At 40.6% G+C, this 21,855-nt stretch overlaps 1 protein-coding gene across 3 annotated transcripts in view; it reads right to left on the bottom strand.

Moving 5' to 3' along the window:
* The window catches only part of TNRC6B (trinucleotide repeat containing adaptor 6B), a 132,349-nt gene extending 111,630 nt beyond the window's left edge, over window positions 1-20,719 (bottom strand). For all 3 annotated transcript variants that reach the window (XM_065634670.1, XM_065634708.1, XM_065634678.1), the window contains exons 1-2: window positions 20,613-20,719; window positions 3,422-3,494 (exon numbers count right to left, since the gene is read on the bottom strand). The gene's annotated coding sequence lies outside the window, so the exon portion shown is untranslated. The remainder of the gene's footprint in view (window positions 1-3,421; window positions 3,495-20,612) is intronic.
* Between the last annotated feature and the right edge of the window lie 1,136 nt (window positions 20,720-21,855).

The raw sequence follows: 21,855 nt of genomic DNA, 5'->3' as shown, positions 1-21,855 counted from the left end.
TGACACGAGGAATGACAAATATGTTCTACAAACATAAGGAGCCTCAGGCTAAAAATGTTACATACAATTTCTTAAATTTTATAACCAACAAGCTGTTATGTTCAGTAATATCATATATTCTCATGCAAAACATGAGAGCTGTAAAGACTTCCAGCACGGTAATTTCCTTTTCTGGGGAAAGAGGAACAAGGATAAAACTGAACTCTCACCCAAATCCTCACCAACGATTCTGCCTGCAGCCTATAATCAAAAATCACATGTATCAAATGCTAAGCAAGACTTGTAGCATGTACCTACACCAAGATTCTCCTGCGAATAACAAGCCTTTTTTGCTGCCAGGCCACCCTCTGCTGTGCAACAGGACAGGCCGGCGGTCCCTGTCCATGGTGCTTCACCACGCTCAGTTCCTGAAACCCACCACAGAACTCCCAGAGCCGGGAGTTTCTGAGCAGGATTTTGCAATAGTGGATTCAAGGAACTGAGAAGCTCCACAACTTGTTATACAGACAGTCTGATGTCTAACAGCCAAAACATTTTTGTCCAGAAGGACTGCAGTAATGCTGAATTTGCTTCAAATCAGAGAAATAAGCAAGACTGAACCTGAGCTACAGAAGCATTAAAAAAAAAAAAAAAAAGCTTATAAAATAAAACAGGATCAGTGATCAGTCAGGTCAGGCCAAGAGTACTCCAAGGACAGGTCACTCTTCATTCAGAGTGTTGGAAGAACTCAAAATACAAACCTCATTAAAAAACACCATGTTTATCTTCTGAGATAGTGCAATGGAGAAGGAAAAGAGTTTGTTTACTCACTCTTCGTTTGTCCCAGAATTCACGTTTTATCAGCTTTAATGTTCAAAACACATATCATACTACTTCATACAATGCTGAGTTAGAGTGAACTCACAGGGGATGGCAAGAAGATGGGAGTTTTAAAAGGCTACATAATTTACTGGAAAACTTCACAAAGCGGGGAGGAAAATCCACCAAAAAAAAGCTTGCAGCTGGTGTAGGAAGACTAAGCCACAGACTGCAAGAGGTGTTGCAAGAGGAAGTTTTGCTGAACACTACCCTTCTACTGTATTTTTATCCACTGCATTTGCTTCTGGCTTCTTCCAGGACACAAAACATCAAGCAACAAACTACGAGCCCAATTCAATACTATCACTTTTATGTTCTTTCTGCATACATGAATCCTTAATTCCCATGGCCGCTGGCACAAGAGTGCTGCAGTTCAAGTTTATTTATTTATGGCTTAAAGCAGACACTTGCGGATTTCTGAATCCATTGGAAACTACCTCTATGGCAGACTTTTGTAGCAGTCATTTACAGCTTCTCAGCCAAAGTGACTGCTTAGTGCCAGCAGTGAAGAAATAACACAATTATTCCATGTTGTTGACACTGCCTCCTCAGCTCACCAGCTTCTGAGCAGGGGGCTAAAGCTCACACATAATGTAATTTATGTTGTACACAGAGGACAGACAGGCAATCAGAATTTGTACTAGAATCCTATAGGACGGGAAACAAGGCCAAATGCCAAAAATCATTTACTTAGTTCCAATATTTAAGTGATAGGCCAAGTTCCCAAGGAATAAAAACACATAAAATTTATAGACAGTCCGTTTAGATTTTCAGATCAGACATCTATCAAAGTCACTCTTGGAAAAGGTGAGACATATGATAATCCTCTTCTTCCATTCTTGCGTATACCCACCAAAACTACTTCAGTTGGGACTGAAATCCCCCAATCTTTTTATTCATCTGATGTCTTCAAGAAAAATTAACCAAATTCAGCTTGAGTGAAGACTCAACGAAGGTCTGACAAATTGCAGTACACAGATATGTCCACATATGATGTAGCAGATACATGTCTTAAGTTGGGAACAATTTTTATTTAATTCTTTAAAATATCATACAATGATGAGAATCTGTTCTCAAAGGTAAAAATGCTCACTGATATGAACTAGGTGCAGCTCTTATGAACTACAATACTGGCTACTACAATATCGTCCTGTCATAAAACAATATGGCTTTGGGACAATCTAATTTGACATTTAGTGATATTTATGTTCCTCCTCTTTCTGCATCAAAGATGTAGACATTTCATTCAGTGGTATCAGGATGATGGATGCAGCTACAAATCAAATTCAGTGTAAGCACAACAGCACAGACCACCTTATGGATATTGTCTCTTGACTACTACATTCTAGCACACTCTGGCAAGTAAAACCTGAGCCAAATTTCCATATACTTCTAAAGCCCTCAAAATCAACACCGCTGAACAAGGAACTTCCTCAAATCTAATTTTCCCCAGGTAGAAAGGTCCACCATTCAGAAACACAAGGTCCTCCTTAGGAAGAGAGACCTGAAATCCGTATGTGTCCAAATTTGCTGTTCAAACAGGTATCACTAGAACTAAGCGCTCTATCTGACATACAGGCCTTTCTTACAGCAACACGTTTTTTTCAGATTTCTAGCAGCAATAAAATATAAACCAAAGAGGAAAACCGTTCTTCTTTTGACATAGAAGAAAAAAATCATTTCAAGCTTCTGAAGAGCGCAGCTGCAAGAGAAGCACTTATTAATGTAAAAACAGTTGTGGTTCCTGTGAATTCCAAAGTCTAAACTGGATATGTCCCACTGGAACACCCTTGAAGGACAGTAAGGCTGTGCAAACTGTCACCATTACAGACAGTAAGCATAAATTAAAGGTAGGTCCCAAACTCTCTCTCAAGAGAACAAAGCAAAACAGGCACATAAGTGCTCTTCAAAGATGGTGATCTAGCATACATGGCATACTTGAATAAAAGTAGTTAGAAAAAGGCAGTATTGTACTGAACTATGTCTTAAATGACATGCTGCATATTTAACACAATTATATTGATACATAACTGCAATCATTAGCCTCTATCTAGGTACACAGAGAAAAAAGCATTAATTTTTAACAGATGGTCTAGCCATATTATATCTAATTGCTACAGCTTTACATCGAGTTTGTTACGAATGTACAAAAGTAAGAAAACTTAACATATGGAAAAAGAACAGAATATTTTTTGTCACTTTAAATGCAAGTTGAGAGGTACTGAGATGAAAGCAGGAGCATCCAAAAGATAAAAAAAACTTGAATGTAACTTCGTTTCTTGTAGGAACTAATCACCTACCATTACCAGTGACTTTAAAATCTCATCATAAATTAATTAATTTTCAAAGAAAATCATCATATGCATCAACTTCAGCTGACAAAAACAAATCACATCAAACAGTTACAGAATCAACTTCACACACAAACTCACAGGAAATAACATACTAGGAAGTATATGCAAACAGCAACATATCTTATAGTTGGTTAAGAACTGTTATAGTCTAATGTTCCTCTCGTCTCCAACTTTCAAGGAAGCAATAGTGAACTTTGGTCTGTTTTTACCTTTGACAGTTTCCAAGGGCTGCCAAAGCCCACTAGGATCCGTCCTGGCTACATTCAGTGCAAAAACGAAACCCTAAAAGGAGACAAAAAAAGTTAAAAGGTCAGTCAACTGTGGTCATTACTAGATAAAAAACCATATAAAAATGAAAGTAAGTTGTCTTCACAGCTCAGCAATACTTATTCCCAAAGAATTTAGAAAAACCCATATTCATTTTAACAAAATCATGCAGGGTAAACAAAAAATTGGAATCGCAACCGAAGCAATACCCCCACCCCACTCCGGGGAGATGTGGGGAAAGAGCTCCAGTTAGGGTTAGAGTTATGGAGATAAGTACCTTTCTACTCACTATTCTTCCACTTCAGCTGCCACCCCAGTATAGGAAATTATTCTTCAAAGGCAAAAAATTTACATTTACTTGCTTTTACTCGCTGAGCCTTAGGCTCAAATTTAGGCTCAAGTTTTAGCAAATTTAGGCTTTTACAAAATAAAGTGGCACCACTGCTGGAAATGTATCTTTAACTACCTCAGAGAAAATGTTAAACACATAAGATTGTTAATTGCTTCTGAATACTGAATACTTATTACCCATCACACAACTTCAACCAACAGCTTTGAGAAAAAAATAAGAATCTTTATCCTGTGACCCACCAAACTATTTAAGAGGCATTTTATACCTGTATCTATAGTATTTAGTCTGCTGGCTTATTAGCCTGCTCTGAATCTTCACTAAATACTATAGATACCAGCCTGACATTGAAGTCTTAACAACGTACCTTACATAGTGCTGCACAACAGAAACCTCAAACTGATAACTGGAGATTCCCCTTCCGAGGATTTACTGTCACTATCAGAGTTTCCGTAAACTTTACCAGTAGAACCACTTGAAAAAAAAAAACCCACCAGCTTACATTTCCTCATAGGTATAACAGGAATACTTCTTAAAATGAACGCCACCATTTAAACTATGAATTGCAAATCCTATATGTGCTGAAAATTGTATTTCTTTGGCAGGAAGTTACAATTTTCTCATTAATAATCATCATATTAACCTTTTCACAACAGTTTTGAACTGTTTACTTACTATGTATAGGCTCAAAACTGAAATGTTTGGGTTTTATCCAGAAATAAGCACACAGTCAGAGCACTATCAAAGCCCACATGCAACATGCTCAGTCTTCTCAATTACTCTGAAGTAGTTTTTCAAGTGAAAATCTACACTAATATTAAGGTGATGAGGTACTTCTGATGTCCCAAAAGTGTCAGCAGCCTTAGCATCCATGCCTAAATTGAGGATGTTTTTACCAGACTAGGTGTTTTAAATCATTGTTAAGGCACTGGAGACAGTAGTCTAATAAAATTCACTCGTGATTACTTTTACAATAAGTGAATGCATACTCTGAAAAGAGTAAGAAGCCATAACATTTACCACTTTGTAATATTTCCTCCATTGAAAAACCACTGTTTTCATCTTAGCTAACTAGGTAAAGCAAGTTGCATTTACCTGGCTTCAGTAGACAGTAGGAGCTTAAGGAAATATTAAGAATTAATATATAATAAATAAGAAATATTAAGAAATAATTAATAATAAATAATTAAGAAATAGTTCCACTACTGAAATACTTTGAAAATAATATGCAGAGGTAAGTGTAACCCACTCTGTCGTCCACGAGTTTTCAATTTTCCCTATTGATTTCCAAAACTACAGGAAAAAAAAAGAAAAATTTCCCTAAAACGCCTCAGAAATATCCAACAATGCCATTTAACACACTATTATTATCCTGTGCAGCCTATAATGCTTTATAGGTGGAGTCAAAGGCTGCTGTTGACCTAGCAGTTTTATCATGCATTTCTGACATGTACCTCCATCCAACAAGACTATCAGCCAAGACTAATGAAGTGTCTGTGTGGTTTTTGACAGCATAGGATCTGGAGTTAGAGGATAGGAAATATTGCAGAAGCTGGCTAAAAAACAGCTTTTCCCAGAAAAGGGGTTGTTGCAGGCTGGATACTGAAATACCATAGCACTAGTATCCACCAAAAGCATTCAAAGTTCCAGCCAAACCGCTACATGCTCATGGACCACTTCTCCACAGGGAAAGTGAGAACTGTTACTAATTATGCCAGTAATCTGCATTATCATAGAATCTTATTCATGAAGAGGAGTATGGATTCCTACCCCTAACTGAAAAAAGCCTCTGCCTAACTTTCAATAAATATAAGACAAGAAAAGACTGATTGTCTACCCATTCTCTGATAAATTTAGGCCTATCACAGAATGTTAGGGATTGAAAGGGACCTCGAAAGATCATCTAGTCCACTCCCCCCACCGGAGCAGGAACACCCAGATGAGGTTACACAGGAAGGCGTCCAGGCGGGTTTTGAATGTCTCCAGAGAAGGAGACTCCACAACCTCCCTGGGCAGCCTGTTCCAGTGCTCTGTCACCCTCACTGTGAAGAAGTTTCTTCTCATATTTAAGTGGAACCTCCTGTGTTCCAGTTTGCACCCATTGCCCCTTGTCCTATCATTGGTTGTCAACGAGAGAGCCTGGCTCCATCCTCGTGACACTCACCCTTTACATATTTATAAACATTAATGAGGTCAGCCCTCAGTCTCCTCCAAGCTAAAGAGACTCAGCTCCCTCAGCCTTTCCTCATAAGGGAGATGCTCCACTCCCTTCAGCATCCTTGTGGCTCTGTGCTGGACTCTCTCCAGCAGTTCCCTGTCCTTGAACTGAGGGGCCCAGAGCTGGACACAATATTCCAGATGCGGTCTCACCAGGGCAGAGTAGAGGGGAAGGAGAACCTCTCTCGACCTACTCACCACCTCCCTTCTAATACACCCCAGGATGCCATTGGCCTTCTTGGCCGCAAGGGCACAGTGCTGGCTCATGGTCATCCTGCTGTCCAACAGTACCCCCAGGTCCCTTTCCCCTACACTGCTTTCTAACAGGTCAGTCCCCAACTTATACTGGAACCTAGTGTTGTTCCTGCCCAGATGCAAGACTCTACACTTGCCCTTGTTATATTTCATTAAATTTTCCCCCCCCCACCTCTTCAGCCTGTCCAGGTCTCGCTGGATGGTGGCACAGCCCTCTGGTGTGTCAGCCACTCCTCCCAGTTTTGTGTCATCAGCAAACTTGCTGAGAGTGCACTCTATTCCCTCATCCAAGTCATTGATTAATATATTGAATAGCACTGGTCCCAGTACCAACCCTTGAGGGACTCCACTAAATACAGGCCTCCAGCTAGATTCTGCCCCACTGACCACAACTCTCTGGCTTCTTTTCTTCAGCCAGTTCCCAGAGCAATAACAAGGTTAAATAACAAAGTCAAAGTGGCACAAGTGAGCAGAATCCAGTGAAAACAGTCGGGTTAAAGACAGATTGTGACATGTAGCTGAGCAGGACTGCAAAGATGTTATGGCAAGGAGAATTTCCATGTCTACCACAGTCAGAACAAATTTAAATATCATGCATACATCTCCTTCTAATTCAAATCCTCAGAGTAAGCATCTACTTCTGCTGGCAGCCAGGGCTTTAAGATTCATCAACCTGCTTGCCTGGACTGCAGAGGAAAAAATTTAGCCAGGAAAGCAGATGCAGTGTGATTAGGTAGCCAGAGGGGAAGAAAAGGAAAAACAAACAAACCAAAAACCCATCCACAACTTATGCACTATTTCTCTAACAGAACACAGGGGGAACCTGCCCATTCCCTCCAAGAACTGTGACAGTTTCTAACCAAGTATTAATCAGCTATCTACAACATTTACTTACCAATTCAGGCACCCATGCACACTGAAAGATCAGACTCAGTCTCTATTATCTTGCAAGAACAGAAACATTTCATTATACCTACATACTCCTGGCTTACATAAATTAAGTCCTGCCCTGACAGACTAGAACTGTGTGCATGTATAGTGTAAGCCCCAAAATATTCTGTATTTTTCATTCTAATCTAGTCAAGTGCAGCAATTTGCTTAGCTGGGTTAGGGAATCTATGAAGCAGCAGAATATCCTGTACGGAGTCAGTACTACTAGACTAGTTTTTTTCCTCAAGTATTTTTTTAGAGTGCACCATGTCTTCCCACATTTGTGCACCAAGATCTTCACTTACAGCAAATATCTCCTTTCTGGTCACCTCACATAAGCTGTCTCTGTAGGAACACCAACATATTCCAGGTGCACAGAACTGAAAGGAACAGGCTGCCATCAGGAAAATGTTTTCTTCAAATTCTACCCCCATCAGCTTCCCATCCAAATCTGGAGAAACAGTAAACATGGATAGCATGTGTGACAGAATTTCCTACTTACTTTGAGATAGGACAGAACAGTAGGAAGCTCTAAAACTACAATTTCTACTCACAACTGGGAAAAAACCCACAGATTGAAACTGGTTTCTTGTATAAGAACTGAGCGAATACACACAAGTGTGTTCAAGAGAAGTGATTACATAATCCTACAATAACTCCTGAATATTAAATATTCTGTGTAAAAATGAATCCCATTACCTACCAATTCTCAGGTATTTAATTCTATTCTGAAAGAATAACCTATCAGCAGCACTGAACTGGCTAACGCTCAAGCCCATTTCAAATAATTCAGAATCCACCACCCTGTCTTAACCACAGCTAGAATGAAATACTTCAATTTTGGTTTTGCAAAATGTAACCCACTTCCAGGAAGGAAAAGAGGTCCAGAACTACTGGTTTACCACTACACATCCAAGTTAACATTACTAAAATCTAAATTATTCCCATTGCCATTCCCAGATACCATAAAAGAAAGGTTTGTTGTGAAGGTAACCAACAGGTGACGTTTCTAAATTCACTGCATCATCTTGTTGGCTACTGCTCATGTTTAAATGTACAGTATTATCAAGTGACAAACCGTTCCTGTCATTGGACCAGCTGCCATAAACTTTTTTTTTCCTTGAGCTTCTAGCATTAACTAAGAGCTTTCTGGACACAATTTCCATTCAAACAATTTCTGACTAGCAACAGTACATTTGGAGACAAAAGGGGGGTCTTTGCTGTCACCGTGGTTTAACTGCCCCTTTGCTAATCGGGCAAATGTTTAACAGCAGCACATTTTAATTTTTAACTTAGTTCTGACTTATGTTGTGGAATGATTCTGATAAAGAAACCAAGAACACAGTCTCTGCTCAAAACGCCTCAAGCTGTCTAAAAACATCATCTCACAAACACCAGCTGCTGATGCAACTACACAAAAACATCACATACGTTTTATATACGTTATACAGATATTTGGAAGTCAGCTTAAAGTCATTCATGACTTCAAAACAATACAGAAAATTTCATAGTTTTTTTCATCTACAGCACACTGTTACTGTAAGAGTCATGATTTACTACAAAAGCTATCCAGGACAATAAGGTCTCGCTGTGGTCATTCTTCTCCACTTTACATTTCAAGACTGAAGAGGGAAATAGAACTTGTAATCAATTAGAAACAATTTGGTAGGAGAAGGAAAGATGCTGTTGATGCTTGAGAAAGGATTTACAGCCTCTGCCTTTCACATTGTTTAGAACCATTTCTTTGTATTGGTTGGGTGGAAGGAAATCCAGGAAGGATGCACCTCAAGGAAAAAGGAACTAAACATATTACTCTAAACAAAGCAGCTAGGAGGAACGGGAAAAAGTGGAAATCCTCAGCCTCTTATTCACAATAAAAAAATCCAGGGAACAGCATTTAGCAATGGCAGCTGAATACTCCACAAAAATCACTGTGATGTTCTACAGTAAAATGTGACAAAGGATAACACGTCCATCATGTTTAATTCAGTGTTGGCTTCATATTTTGTTCGATATTAACTTCTCTGCACTGATGGTTTTTGTACTATATGGGAAATGGTTCAGCTGTTAATGTAGATATGACACAGCCACTTTCAATGGCAAGATAAATAACTATAATTTGGAACAGAAATCATGTACAGTGATCTTCTTGTAAGGCAGAAGGGAACATGAGAATAGAAGGACTGTACAGGACTTATGTCATTAACCTGTATGTACAAAACACAAGCCCCAATTCATAGCACTTAAGTCTATTCACATCAACAGCCTAAACATAAATTAGCAAATCACTTTCATAAAATACAACACTCTTGAAGGTGTCAGGTTTATTTGCTAAATGGACAACACTGTCTGCTCAAGAAATCCCATTCATTAGTGAGTTTGGAGGTTTTTTTGTTAAAGAACATCTCCCTTTTTGACTCAGTATTAAGGAGGACATGAGAAACAAGTACAAAAGAATACTTCTCAAATCGCATTTATGGAGATTTTTCTGAGCAAACTAGTAGTTTTTCTTAACTCATGTCTATATAATCTTTAAAAACCAAAAATTTCCTTCACTCATCACACGGCTACCAGCTTATCAGTTTCAAAAGCATAGGAAGGAAAGGCAGTTCTGGACTGCACAAAAATGGTCCTCAGTCAGACCTTCTATTTAGAAAATCCTGTTTCTAACTCTCGAATGTGAAGACAGCCTTGAAACGTGAGCTGAAGACAGAACATTGCATTGCCACCTTCCCAGTGTTCCAAAACATTTACATATACAGTATCTAAGGTGCTAAACGTTCCTTCTCCCACTAAAAGAAAAAATTGAAAAGTGTATTTTTGAAAATGTTTTGCTTACACCTTTTTGCCACTTTCTACAAAGCAGCATAAAAATTCGCTTTTATACTGTGTGTACTGGTTTTGCTAAAGAATCAGTTGAAGGTTACAGTGAACATAAAAAGTATTTGTCTGTACTTTGCCTCCGCAGGCTATCGTACACTGCACCTCACTTCTCAACTGTAATCAAGGTTATGTCCCAACTATTATATAATCAGCCCAAGGCTGCCAACTGGTTAAGTTTTCCAAAGTCATTTGTGCTTTGTCCCACTATCTTTTCAGTGTGGCTGAAGCATGTATATACACACACACATTTAAAAACATATACACGTGTGTGTATATACATATTTATATGTAAATAAACATCCTCAGAACCATATCTACTTTTTTCTTCAAGTCCTTCAACATTGTAGGACAATGTTTACGGAAACTACATAAACTGAGGTTGTTGGGAGTACTCTTTATCTTAACTGACCAACAGTGTTTTCTTGACAGTCAGCAGCATAGTAAGAGTTTTGGTGATGAACGGAGCATGTAGGAATTAAGACACGAGTTGAGAATGCTGGCTACTTTTCCACTCTATATCAAGGTTTTACCCAGCCAACATAATGAAAGAAATTTTTTTTAGCAAAGTTGGAAACAAACTATCACTAGAAAAAACTCATTCTTTTCAATTGTTAGTCTTCTGTTCTCTTGGGTCTTGCAAACTAATGCTTTTCAGGCACAAAAAAGAGGCTATTTCACACTGCTAATACTGCTTCTGCTTGATAATGGTGGCAATGCTCTGAATCGTAATGGCACACAAGCAGTCATTACCATGACTGTTACAACTGTCATGTAATTTAATGGTGCCCCGGTGGCAAAAATGGGAATGCAGTCAAGATGCTCAAGGTGCCAGCAATCCATGTATACCAGCATTCCCAATGCTTCGGCACTGTTGGAGCAAAACCAGTACAATGGCAGCAACCCTTTATTTGAGGACATTTACTAAATTACAGAAAGTCTTCCAAATCTAGAGGACTGGAGTTTCCTGGAGGAGAGGTGAAAAAAAGGAGGGGGGATGTTATACTAGATTAGAGGCTTTAAACATTTTTCTCCGTCTTAAGCAAAATGTTATGAGAGAAGTCTACTTCTCAATCATTCAACTTTAAATCTGAAAACTATAACTCACTCCTTTTTTGCTGATCATCCAAACAGAATCATCCCATTGGATCATTCATACCATGAAAGACAACTCAGGATCAAAGGATTCCTTTGAGACACAAGTAACAGTCACCAAGTCCAGTACTTTTATCAAAACCAGCAGTAGGAACTAAATTAAAACTGATAAGGTAGTAAGCAGGCATGTACGAAGGAGGGGGGGGTGGCTTATCCATTGACACATTTAAGTGGCAACTTCAGCGGTTACAGAAGTTAAAAGACAGCACTACTAAAAATTAAAAATCATTCAAATATAAGATTGGAAGATACAGCACCTTTCAAACTTTTCAGATCTTACTGTCTTCCCATATTCTAATTAGAAGAGTATCGAGGTTTCCCATGTTAAAACACCCGCTTTGTTCTGTAATCTTTTACAATAAGAGAGGCATTGTTAGGAAATTCACACCAGTGTGCAATACTGGTGCCAACTCTTCCAGCAGTCAGGACACAAACATATATACCTTGCTGTGCACAGAGGAGCTCTAGGTCGTGGCACTACAGCCTGTAAGGCAGCTTTGGGCAGGCATTTATAGCCAGTCTGAGCCAAGACAGAGCCAGAAAGAGGGCTGGTGAGGGTAATGGAAAATGAAGCTGAAATCACAATTTGCTTTTATTCTTTACTGCACTCTTTGCTAGTTTACGCCCCGAAATTTTCCAAATGAATGTTCTGTATTTATCACATTGCTAATCATTAATAACTGAGGTTTTGTTTTATATAAAGACTTCCTACTAACATGATTATATATGCAGAGAAGTCCAAGATCTTAACACCATTATTGTCAAAGAAAACAAGTACTTAGTTGTTAAGCAAATAATTCTAAACAACAATTGTAAACACCAACTTTCAACATAACCAGCTGCCAAGTTCAGCTTCATCAATATTTATAGCTTGACATCAGTCTGAATTATACTTTTCAGCTATTTAAGCACCTCAGAAAGGAACAGGAAGCTAACTTTCAAAAATCTGCTCTATATTCAACACATTTCAATCTTAAAAGAAATGAGGCAATGCACTCATTTTATGGTTTTGTTTTAAACAATTTTTTTTAAACAGAATGGAAGTTATTAGCGATACAATCCTAGTCTAAAACACTGATCAACATGCTCAGTTAGACCTACTGAATGTGGAACTACTTGCAAAAAGAGTTTTGAACCCGCTCAAGTACGTGTGAGGTCAGGGCCCCAAATTTTTGGTCTTTTGGGTTTGGCATAAAATAGTTCTTCAACACTCACATCTAATTTCCTCTGAAAGTGGCATTTAAATGATAAGAAACCAATCTTTATTATTTCCACCAAAAATAGACAAGCCTGCCTTTAGGCTACCTATTTGCAATACATTACAATTGACTTTCAGAGTCTAGCTTTCTCCCCATATCTAAAAACCTAACTCTTTAAATTTGCTCCCATGTTTCAATGTTTTCCACTTTTATATTAGTTTTTGTTCATCAATGATTCAATCTGAAACTGTAGTAATAAAAATTCCCACTTATTTTTTTGAGTCAAAACTTCGTAAAACTGAAGTTACTTTTTAGTTTATTTACATACTCAGCTGAAGTAGAGGCAGGTTAAGCTGATATACAGTATCCACACATAGGGAAGTACTACTTTATCTAGTTACTTAAACTGCTGAAAGTAACATTATGCAGTAGTTGGATAAATACAAGGTTAGAGCTGGAGACAGAACAGACCAATTTCATCGCCGTATTCTTGCCCTGAGGCCATCACTATGTTTCGCTGTCAGGAGCATTTTCCATTGCTTATTAGCCAATGCTAAAACTATTTGACACAATGGGACTTATACCTTTTTTCCCCTGAGACACTTCTCCACAAGCTAATTTCCTTTTCAATCAACAGGAAGTCTTTCTCAATTTGAATCTATTTTCCGCAATACATGAATTGCCAAGGACAGGGAAAAGATATCAAGTTGGCCTTTTGATATGAAAGAACCCAAGGAGTTAACTTCCAACAAAGGAGAAAGTTATGGGCCAGTTTTGGCTGCTTCTCCACGTACTCAAAATTAAAAACATCGAGCAAAGAGAGTTACAGACAGCTAACTTACTGCAACATCATAGTTTAAAAGGTGAGTGAAAAAGTCTAGCTGTGCAGTAAAAAAAAAAAAACACCCTTTTTCCCCTTCTAAGTCTCATTCAGCAAAGTTGAGTGCCATCAGAAACATGGGTAACGTTTCCCTAACCTTTTATTAAATATAATAGAAACATAGATAACTAAAATCTGCACATGTTGTTCATGCTGTCAGCACACCAGCCACAGAAAGTAGATGAGCAGATCCTGAAGCACCACAACACCTATCCAAGCAAAAAGCACAGCTATATTAAAAAACCCCTCAACTGAAGTTTTAGTATCTCACTTCGTTTTGAAGACCTAAGAGATATGAGTTGTGCCTTTATAAAATCACCACCAAAAAAAGACAATATGATGGAGAGGGGAATACTAGTATGAGATAGTATCCATCGCTAAAAATTTCCTAATGTAAGAAAAAATTCAAATTTTTTTTTGCACTGTCAAGGAAAAATGGTCTGTATCTTGATGAACAGCTTCAAACAAGCGCTGTGGCTTGATTCTTTTGCACTCTTGTTCACCTCATCAAAAAGAGACTCATCTGCATTTGTAATTGCAAGAATAGACATCTGGTAAAATGCAGTTAAAATCCATCAAGGTAGAATCTTAGCCACTTGACAAAAAGAAAAAGTTAGAAAGCTAATTTGAAAAAATTTTTTTCCCAGAACCCAAATATATACAGAAGGATATAAATTTAAATTAAAATGGTCGTAATAGTAAAACTTCCTGTGTGGACACGCATTTGTGCCAAAGTGTTCTTTTTTTTGGATTTATACTTAGAAGCAGTTTAAGGTGAACTTAAAAAACCCAAAACAAACAAACAAACCCCACCAAAACAAACCCCCCCAAGCATCAATCTCAGAATAAGCATGTTTCCAAAACTGAGTTAAACTGCTATATTTACAGCAGTACTATTATAATCACACAAACATACCTAGGAAAAATTTCAATGCATAAAAATTCTGGAAAGGGTCACAAAGAAACATACTAAAAGCCATAGAAGTAGCTAACAATGTTGTAAAGCAACTATGTCAAGCAACATATTATTTGCCTTCTTTGTTAAAGTGATTTTCAGCTGCTTCAGGTCATGGGTGGATCATAATTCATTTTGGCGTGAAGTAGATTTTAGTTTCTGTAAGAAGCAGGGACGACAGGACACATTCCCTTCCTTTATCTCAGAGAGAAAATATTTTAATCAAGAATTTATACTTATACTTTCTCTACGATTGTATTAAAAACATTGTTCCTCAAGGTAGTTGCACCTACTAATATTATTAACTTACGGTCTCTTAAGTCACAGTGTGCAAGCAACAGAGGCCTTGGACATTTGAAACATTGTTTCACTGTATATCAGTAAAGAAAGTGACTGTAAAGGTGACTTAAGTTTCTACAAAAACTAACTTCTGGAAAAACTTTTAAATCACAAAGTTATGGTACCGCTGTACAAAAAGCAGATTCTACTGCTGGTGGCAGTGAGAAAATAAAATGTACTCTATGGCAGTTCAATTGTCTCCACAAAGAGAGTCATCAGATTATCGCTAAAGATCAAAAAAAATGTCCCAGGAGAGAAGTAAAAGGTTTTCATACGCACAAGCAAAGGGCTACACAACCTGTGCCTCTTCAGCCACACACAACTCGTAAGACATCCAGGTTTATAACTAGACCATGCTGACACAGGGTTGCTGGATAATTTATATCTCTTGGCTGTAAGAAGCAGCAAAACAGGAGGGCCTACTATCATTAACGTTGGTGGACTCCCCCAGGGTCAAAGCATGTTAAGTCCACAGTAGACTAGCCAGACCCTGGAGAGATACTTTTGTCTCCTAGAGGTGAATCCCTTTCCTACCACTGGCGTGATACAGCCACGAGATTTTTGAAGAAAGGTCACAGGGCCAGGAAGGTTGGTAACGACTGCCTTAGTGCAGCCCAGACGTTTCTCAGTTCTGATCATGTGTAGACTTAAAAGACAGGTCTTAAACCAAGAATGCCAGCATACAGCTTTTCAAAAACTTTGCTTCTTGATTTAAAATCATACTTTCAGTTTAACTTGTAAAACTTTCTCACGAAGTCTACTTTTGCCACATGAAGAACACAGTAGAGAACTGCAAGGCACAACCAATGTTTGATGTAAGAAAAAAAGAGAGACTCAAGTAGGAAAAAAACCTGCACCTCTAGGATACAAGATGATCACAGGAACAGGAAGAAGTGTTTTCAACTAGCAAAATAAAGACTAGAATTTGAAAATCTCTAAACTTAACAGAAGAAAGTTAACAGTACTCAAAAAATATGTTCTTTGTAGACTGCTACCAAACCAAATGGCGTAAAAGAATAAATTTATCCTAATACCGACTTCACTACCAAAAAATTAATACACTACTGAAAAACCCTTTGTGAGGTTGTTTTTCACTATAGTACTTTTTATAACACTGTCAAGAACTATGATGAAATTACAAAAATTAAATGCAAGTAAAAACACTAATGACACTTCACTATTCATTCGGATAGCTTAGCGGGCTTCCCCTCACACAGACAACATGACATTATTGTATCATCTTTTGCCTAATCCTCTGTCAGGCTATCTAAAATTATCAACTCTTTGTTTTGCAACTTTGCTTCTTATCCTTTCATCCGCTAATTAGCTTTTCAGCCTTCAGTCTTCTGTTTGACGGGGTCAAAATACATGAACTACCAGTTTATAATATGCACATTTATTCCGACCAGTGTCCTATAAAATACAGCAGGACTGCTGCCTTACAGTACCTCCCATTTCTCCTGACAAGCAGTATGTTTCTCCACAGACCTAAAAGCTAAACTCGGTAAGAGCTACTTTCAGATCCATTTTACCCTTTTAAATAGGTATTTAAATTTTTTTAAACAGTGGAAGTCATAAATAGAACACCAATTTTCTTCCTAGAATTTTTCACAGAGGGACTATTGTGTCTTTTCTAATCCACAGACATTAAATCAGAAAATACATGCAAGATATCTGATTTCAGAACTACTAAAGCTGGCAAGGCCCAGAAACGCAATCCGTACTGACTAGCTGAAACTGGAAAAGGTCATCTCCATAGCTCACTACATGGTAAACACAGAGAACATCCAAACTCCAACCACAACCCGTACACTGATGAAAACTTAAAAACCTCAGAACATTCCCCTACAACATGATGAAAACCATAATAAGTACAAAACCACCCTCTCCCTCTTACCGCTGTAAGGCAGCAAAGGGAAAAATTATTTAGCATACTGCCTACGGCTCCAAAGGAGAAAGAAAACCTAAAATACACCAACTCTTTGCAGCAAAGCATGCTTAATTCCCTGAAGAATAAAAAAAATAAGCAAAAGGTGCAACACGAAGAGCATATGAACAGTAAAGCAGAGAAACGTAAGGAAGTATAAAAGTTTTACTATCCACAGAAAGTGACAGGGAACAGCAATCGGAATATTCTGATTACTATTACCCTAGTCCCTCCACAAGCAGAAATACCAACAGGCAACTACTTGTCTGACAGTGACAGCTGGCTCAAGTACCAAAAAGCACCCCTATTTTTATTATCAGATAGTAGGAGAAAGTTTAGTTTGGATTCACAAGAAAATAAAACCAATTCTTCAGTCCCTATTCCACACATTGTTTGCTGAAAGAACAAACAAATTTAACATGCATATTTTATCTGAAAAGGGGGAGAGACAATAAATGTTAAGCTAAGGAAGACTATCAGCAAGAATCCATATCTTATTCTACCACCTCTAGTCAAACAATTAGAAGTATACGTTACTGTTTGCTCAACATCTCTGTACTAAGTTCTTGCTATTAGAACTGAAGACTGACTTCTTCTTGCTATTCTTTCCCCAAGATAGTCTGACTTCTTGCTATTCTTTCCCCAAGATAGTCTGACTTCTTGCTATTCTTTCCCCAAGATAGTCTGACTTCTTGCTATTCTTTCCCCAAGATAGTCTGACTTCTTGCTATTCTTTCCCCAAAACAGTGTAATATTTCACAACCAAAATTTCTGAAATCTCAACAAACAGATCATGAAAAGCAATTCGGGCAAACATTTTATAAGCTCTGAGGTGACAGAAAATTTAAAAGAAAACCACTGGGGTTTTTTTGCTAGTATCAGGTACTTCCCCCCATATCTATGTGCTAAATAGGCTTAATTTATCATATGAAGACAAACACCACAGGTTCTTCACAATGACACATTTACTGATCCAGAAGTTATACACAGAAAACGGCTGAGTGAAAAACAAAAGCTAATAATAAAGAACTGAATCAAATAGCTTTAAGCTGTAAGGTAGAAGTATTGCAGAATTTGTGAATCTTCAGTATAGACAGAATTTGTGAATCTAATAGCAGCACTAGAGAGCAATTACTGAGGAAAGCCACTGCAAAGAAGTGGGAAAATGACTGATAATCGTTACTATTACCATGATTGCACAAGCCAGGCAATATCTATGTATAAAAAGGCATTCTGAGAAAATAAACACGACAATGGCAATAAGTGACTTGGACAAGAGACTTTGCATCCAACCATTCTGCAGAAAATGGGGAATAAAGTAACTGAACCATTGACTATTAATAAACTCATTCAAGTCAATAACTAAGCTTCTTAGACTTATTCTATGATCTCCAGTTGACACTGCTTAATTGTAAATTCAATTTCTTCTGCAAGCAAAAATACGCCAGTTCTACTGGAGGAAAAACCCCAACAAAAAACCCCACTCAAAACCCCAAGAGAACAAACCCCATTTGAACGCATTTTCAAATTACTTACTCTACACCAACCCTCTAATCTTTTCCATCATTCTAGATCCAGCTATTCATCCCATTGTTCTAGATGCAGCTCTCTCTATATATGACGTATATTACCCATTGCTTCTGCAAAACAAAATTATTTCCTCTCTCTTACTTCCTAAAATAGAGGGCAGATCTCAGGTAAAATATACTACCTCAGAACTACACAAAATTCTCTCCTGAAGCTCTCTCCTCTTCAAATCATCCTCCAACATCAAGTTTTAACACTCATCACCAAGCAAATCCATGATACACGTACTACCTAGATGTTTTATTTGACTATTCAGTCACAAACTCTGGCAGATGAGGCTCTTCTTGATTCACAGTTTCAAGATTTTTATCTCCAAACATTTAAGCTTATTATTTAAATGGAAGCTTAGACTTCTAACTAAATTTGCAGTTATACTGAAACTGCAGTAGCACACCACCTCATAAGGCTGCCTAATCAAGAGACACTGACTGGTTTATAACTAATTTTTTTTTCCAGTACTGACACATTACAGGATTGAAGCAATTCCCTTTACTAGGCGTCCCAATAACAACACTATGAGAAAACAGAAACCAAATTCACTAGAGAAGCATGCACATTAGAATTTTACCAATTAGCACTGAAACTTCTAAGCTAATTCTATACATAGGTATAGTTTTACATAAAATAGTATATTCATGAAACATTTACATGCCATATAGCTAACCAAGATGAAAGTAGAAGGTATAATGATAACCTCACCTAGTTTCTACAAAGAAAGATCTGCCTGCACCTTATTTCACCCAGAACTTCACAGCAGAAAAGCCAATACACACTTACTAACACACACCACTCTGGACTTCATCCACCCTTCCCCAGCCTCAAATTTTGCAGGGTGATTTCTTCACTACAGAATTGACTAGTCACCCTCACAAACCACTCCCTGACGTACATCTACATGGCAGTCCCTGCATTAACCATGGATCATATAGAAAAACTTGACCTTATCTTTAAATTCAGGACCTCGGGTAATGCAACAGGTGAGAGTATTCACCTCACGTCTCAACAGCGCACGAGTTCCACAGAATCTTTACCATTAGAGAGAGTCACCATAGGAGAGGAGGGAATTGTCCAGCAATTTCAGTGTAGACAAACTAACTACAAAGCTGCTTGAATTTGTGCACATGTTTAACAACCCTGCAAATCTAAGACATTACCTCTACAACACTTGTAGCAGAAACTGAAATTCAATTCATCTGGATAGCAAGAGTACTGGAAAATACTAAGGAAAATAGACTTTTCAAATACAGAGCTAAACAAATCCCAAAGACCTACCTACTATTTCTCAGGAAGATTGACAGTTCTTGTACAGGATGAAAATATGACAATAAAGCCTAACAAGCCACAATTGAAAACTGATAATTACAGACTGTAAAACAAAACAAAAAACCAAACAACAAACCACATGAAAACCACCTAAACGTTAACTTTCTGAAGAGATATATTAACAAATATTCCTAAGATTAGTGAAATGTTAAACATGGTAAAATGAAGTACCGTTTACAGCAGTAAGTGTGCCTACTTTAGCTAGGAAAACACTCTGTTGAACCTTGGTTTTATTCAACAAGCCTCAGCTCTATCTTGTACTAGATACTCCTACATGCATTTTCATAAAGCAGATTGGAGCTTGCAAGATACCAGCAGGTCAAGTGTCTCCAGAAACAAACATTCGCTCATTCTGCTACAAACAACTCCGGAAACTTGTTGTTGTTGTTTTGGGGGGGATTTTTCCGCCTGGGACACACCTCTAAACGCGGCCGCTCCTCCCACCCGCATACACACATTTTAACGAGCATCACGCTCAACACATCCAGCGCGGTTTGCAGTGGTACCAACGTAACCTCAGGACTGTCCCCACACCACACAAAAGCACTTTTCTCCCCAGCCACAAAAAGCCTCCTCGGGGTCTTTCCGCCGTTGCACATTTTGCCCGGGCCGGGCCAGCGAGCTGGCGGGCGGCTCTTTCCGGGGCTCGGCAGCCAGCCGAGCGCACGGCGCTGCGCACCAAGGCGCCGGGCAGCGGCCTCGGGGCCGCCTGCGCGTCCCGCCGGGGCCCTGTCGGGGAAACCGGAGGGGGCGGAGGGGCACCCTCGACGGGGCGCAGCCGCGGCGGGCGACGGCCGCACGTGAGGGGGGCGGCGCGAGCCCGGCTCTGCCCCGGGACAGGCGCTCGCCCGGGTGGAGGAGGGGGGAGCAGCAGCAGCAGCAGCCCCGGCGCCGTTGGGGCAGCGCCCTTGAGCGGCCGCTCGGGGCCCCTCCCGCCGGCCCGGCCCCCCCCCTCCCGCTCCGGGGCACCGCAGCTCGGGGAAGGGAGAGGGGGCGCGCGCGCTCGGCGCCAAAGGCCCCCTCAGAGGCGGCGCGAGGGTCCTCAGGGCGGGAAGGGCCGCGAGGGCGGCCCCAGCCCGCCCGCCTCCCCCCCGCCGCCCGGGGGGAGGGAATGGGGGGGGCCTGTCCCGCACTCACCGTTGAGGCGTCGCCGCGGTGCGCTGAGCCCCCTTCTTCTCAGTGCTGGGGGCGGCTCCGCCCGCCCGGGAAACACGAACCCAAGAAACAAATGCGAAGAAGCTGCTAAAAACGCCCTCCCACCCTCCAAAAAAACCCACCAAAAAAAAAAATAAAAAAGGAAAAAAAAAAAACCAAACCCAAACTTTCCTCGCCGCCGTCTCCCTCCCCCGAGGAGCACGAACCCAAACACACCGAGACACGCCTCCGCACCGCCCCTCGCACCACCCATTGGACGGCGCCCCGTTGGCCCCCACGCTGATTGGCCGTTCCGACTGCTCGTCTTTTCCCTCCTCTCTCCTTTACGCCCCTAGACGCTGCCCATTAGGAAGAGCCTTAGGGATCTCTCCGCCCATTAGCCACGGCCCACGTCAATCACAGAAGGCCCGCCTCTGGGCGCTTCTAATTGGGCTGTCGCAGCACTTTGCCCTAATTGATTGGCTGCACTTGCTGGCTGTCATCGGTTAACATTGCCCCCTTCGAATCCCTCACTTGGCTCCCGCCCCTTCTTCCTTTCTGCCAGTTGGCTCCGGGATCTGCCCCTTAAATGGGGCACTCGCTCTCCCGCCCCTGCTTGCCCCGCCCTTCCGCGCAACGGATTGGGTTGCGGGTTGCACCCTGGGACATCATTGGAGAAGGGACGTGCCCGTTACACCATTACACCGCGAAGACCCGCCCACCGAGCTGCTCTCCTTGGTGGTCCCTGCGCGACGGCGCTGGGGCCCACCTCAGCCGAGGCGGGAGGAGAGGCTACGTCAATGTGCCTACTTCATTTGCTGGCCCCAAGGGCAGGGCACTGTGACGGGCACACGCGATAACGAGTACTGCCGCGGCTATGGCGGCTCAGCGGCGCCAGGCGCCGCCGCCGCGGAACGGCAACAACGCCACATTCCCTACCGACCCCAACGACATTTACCCTGGCTCCGCCCCTCTCTTCACGGACGCGACGGCCCTGCAAGAACTATTGGCCAGGGGAGATGTCAGTCGTCCGGCTCGCGAGGCCATTGGCGGGAGGCCGACGCCTCCGCAGCCAATTGGCAACCGACCCAGATGTCACCCTCCGGATGACACAGCAACCGTAGGCGGAGGGGGTAGCCGCGCGGGGGCGGGAAGGGGAAGGAGGTGCCTTTGATTAGTTGATTTCATTGTCAATCTCCCCGGAGCGCGGCAGGGAGGAGGGGAGGGAGGTGCCGGACCGCGCGAC

The sequence above is a fragment of the Caloenas nicobarica genome, chromosome 1 (assembly GCF_036013445.1).
Source record: "Caloenas nicobarica isolate bCalNic1 chromosome 1, bCalNic1.hap1, whole genome shotgun sequence".
In the NCBI taxonomy this organism is placed as follows: domain Eukaryota; kingdom Metazoa; phylum Chordata; class Aves; order Columbiformes; family Columbidae; genus Caloenas; species Caloenas nicobarica.
This window is presented reverse-complemented; position numbering and strand designations above follow the sequence as displayed.